Consider the following 3,853-nt stretch of genomic DNA (forward strand, 5'->3'; position numbering starts at 1 on the left):
ATGGGGGACTTTTGGGATAGCATTGGAAATGTAACTGAGGAAAATACGTAATAAAAAAATACTTTTTTAATATAAAAAAGAAAAGAAGCAAATACAACCAAGAAGAGTAGAGAGCAAGAAATAATAAAACTCAGGTCTGAAATCAACCAAGTAGAGACAAAAAGATCAATAAAAGAATCAACAAAACTAGGAGCTGGTTCTTTGAGAAAATCAACAAGATAGATAAACTCTTAGCCAGACTAACCAGAGGCCACAGAAACAATATCCAAATTAATAAAATCAAAATGAAAAGGGAGACATAACAATGAAATAAATCTTAAAATAATTATTCTGCTTCTTGCATATTAACAGTTGTAAATATTAAAATCATTTTCTACAAAAAAGAAAGATATGTTTTTTCATTTAAAGCTTAATAATTCTGAAGTGTAACTGAATAACCTCACAACTGTCGAAATTTTATATTGTTCATGTAATTATAAAAATTAGCCCATTCAAGATGACCATAGTCTGTGACCCCTGTACTGTAAGTTTTCCTGCCATAGATGGTCTCTTACAGGTGTAAGTAGTTTCCAAATTAAATATAGTTCTTGAATTTGATTCCTAAAATAAACATAGTACAATTACTATATAAATAAAATGCCTTTTACATTTTGTATTATTATTGTGTGGTATATGTGTTTGTATAAATGTCAGAGTGCATGTATGAGGTCAAAGGACAACTTTGTGGGAACAGTTCCTTCCTTGTACTTTAAATCTGGTCTGGGATTGAACTTAGCTTATCAGATTGGCACAGCAAGCACCGTCACCTCTTGAACTATCTTCCTGTCACAATAAAATGATTTAATATGAAATGTAATATGAAATTTTCACATGTAAGTAATATTTAATTTGGGAAACTCAAATAACAAACTAAAAATTTTTGCTTAGTTCACATAGAAAAATGTTTCATAAGCTTGGTGGTGTTTATTAATCTGTGTTTCTAGGGAACCTTCTCTGTAAGGGGTTCCTACCATATTCAAATTATAATGCTATTATCTGATTATTAACTGGCTAACAGTTTTGTTAGAATTTGTTTCAGGAAAAAATCATCAAAGTCAACAACAATTCAGTCATAGTTATATTCAAAAAGTATTTTTTTTATGGTCAATTCTAAAGAAGTAACTTTTCAACACTAATATTTCTACCCAAACTCTACCTGTGCCCTGACACACCTGCAATTGTAAGTGCCGCTTTTAACTTTCCTGTCAGATATATCAGTGACGATGAAGACTCAGTGAGCATCTCCAGAGGAGCTCCTCATTCCTGTGTTCTAGAACAGAGAATTAGACAGGGGTATTTGGAGAATAGTATAGCAAAGCATGATAATTTACTCATGAATACATTTCCAAGTGTGGGATTGGGTCAGAAGAAGGAGAGTGTTTAGGACTTCAAACATTAGAAGTGTACAGAGTTAACTTTTTAAGCATATTTTATAGTTGACATCGACTGGAGGATTTCCAGTTTTCCTCTTTGCCAACAGGTTTATCTCATATACCAACTTTCTAGCCTTTGTATAAGGTCTTCTGGATCCCATGCTCTACCCTGTTCTCCTTCCTATCTCATCTTTCCCTGGGAGCTGTAGTCTAGGACACCTTATGGGGGAGCTGAAGGATGATGGTCTGTCTTCAAACTACTCCCTGCTGCTGGGGGTGGGGGGTGACGGGGTGGGCATGATCCCTACTTACAAAGAACTACAAAAATCTCTCCCTATTCATCCATCAGTTGGAAAGGATGAGCTTGATTCTCTATGGTAGCAAGTGGCAAGGATTCCTGCTACAAAACAAGTTTAATCGAATACTGATATATCCTAGAAGGCATAGATTTTATATGGATGTTAGAAATCCATGGCCCAAGTAAGAGTAACATGATTGTACCTACCCATTTTTTTGGGGGGAGGGGGGATGCAGCGAACTTTATTGATGGTATTCAAGAGAGTAGGGAAGGCTCCCTAGGCCCTCCTGTTATAGGAGCCTGGGGTGGAAATTGTGAGGGAGATGCTCAGTGTTGGGAGCCAAGTTGGGATAGGGACTCCTCAGCAACTGAAGGCCTCTCTCTTGCTCTCAGTGCCCTTGCTGGGGTGGCTGGTCCAGGGTTTCTTACTCCTTGGAGGCCATGTAGGCCATGAGGTCCACCACCCTGTTGCTCTAGACGTAGTCATTGTCATACCAGGAAATGAGCTTGACAAAGTTGTCATTGAGAGCAATGCCAGCCCCGGCATCGAAGGTGGAGGAGTGGGAGTTGCTGTTGAGGTCACAGGAGACAAAGTGGTCTTCAGTGTAGCCCAAGATGCCCTTCAGTGGGCCCTCAGATGCCTGCTTCACCACCTTCTTGATGTCCTCATATTTGGCAGGTTTCTTCAGGCGGCATGTCAGATCCACGACAGACACACTGGGGGTAGGAACACGGAAGGCCATGCCAGTGAGCTTCCCGTTCAGCTCTGGGATGACCTTGCCCACAGCCTTGGCAACACCAGTGGATGCAGGGATGATGTTCTGGGCAGCCCCACAGCCATCACGCCACAGCTTTCCGGAGGGGCCATCCACGGTCTTCTGGGTGGCAGTGAGGCATGAACTGTGGTCATGAGCCCTTCCACAATGCCAAAGTTGACATGGATGACCTTGGTCAGGGGGGCTAAGCAGTTGGTGGTGCAGGATGCTGACAATCTTGAGTGAGTTATCATATTTCTCGTGGTTCACACCCATCACAAACATGGGGGCATCGGCAGAAGGGGCAGAGATGATGACCCTTTTGGCTCCACCCATCAAGTGGGCCCCAGCCTTCTCCATGGTGGTGAAGATGCCAGTAGACTCCACGACATACTCAGCACCCGCATCACCCCATTTGATGTTAGCGGGGTCTCTCTCCTGGAAGATGGTGATGGGCTTCCCATTGATGACTTGGGAAGTTTCCCATTCTCGGCCTTGACTGTGCCGTTGAATTTGCCCGTGGGTCAAGTCATACTGGAACATGTAGATCATGTAGTTGAGGTCAATGAAGGGGTTGTTGATGGCAACAATCTCCACTTTTCCAAGTGGAGAGCAGATGGCAGTCCTGGTGACCAGGTGCCCAATACAGCCAAATCCGTTCACACTGACCTTCACCATTTTGTCTACAGGATGAGGCTGGCACTGCACAAGAAGATGAGGCTGTCTCTGGAACAGGGAGGAGCAGAGCCCATTTTTAAACAGTGTAAGAGACAGGAAAGCCATGACCATGACTGCCCCAAGGAAGTGTTGTGTGCCTTTGAACTGTAAATACATATACCTAGGGAAGCATGACCTTTAACTTTTTTATCAATCTTTGAAGGAAATCAGGGTAATTTGGTTTACATCTGAATTCCCATCTATTGGAAGGCTGAGACGTGAAGATCACTATGAACTGAAGATCATTCTGGGTTGCATGGTGAGTTCCAAGACAGCCTGTACTATAGACTGATACCCTGTTTTCGAAACAGATCAAAATTTAAATACAAGAATGTTCATGATAGCATTTTTTGTTTGTTTGTTTTTTTGAAACAGGGTTTCTCTGTATAGCCCTGGCTGTCCTGGAACTCACTCTAGATCAGGCTGGCCTCGAACTCAGAAAGTCACCTGCTTCTGCCTCCCAAGTGCTGGGATTAAAGGCGTGTGCCACCACGCCTGGCGATAGCAAATATTTATTCAATGATGAAACATATCTAACTTTAAAATCATGCAATCACTAAATACTGTTTTTAGTCTTTTATAGTTAATGGGGTCTATGTGACAAAGTTCCACCCATAAATCAAAGCAGTACTCCATGGGTGTAGGTTAGGGAGCAAATCTTCAAAAGATAG

This window comes from Mus caroli, chromosome 11 (genome assembly GCF_900094665.2).
Source record: "Mus caroli chromosome 11, CAROLI_EIJ_v1.1, whole genome shotgun sequence".
Lineage (NCBI taxonomy): Eukaryota > Metazoa > Chordata > Mammalia > Rodentia > Muridae > Mus > Mus caroli.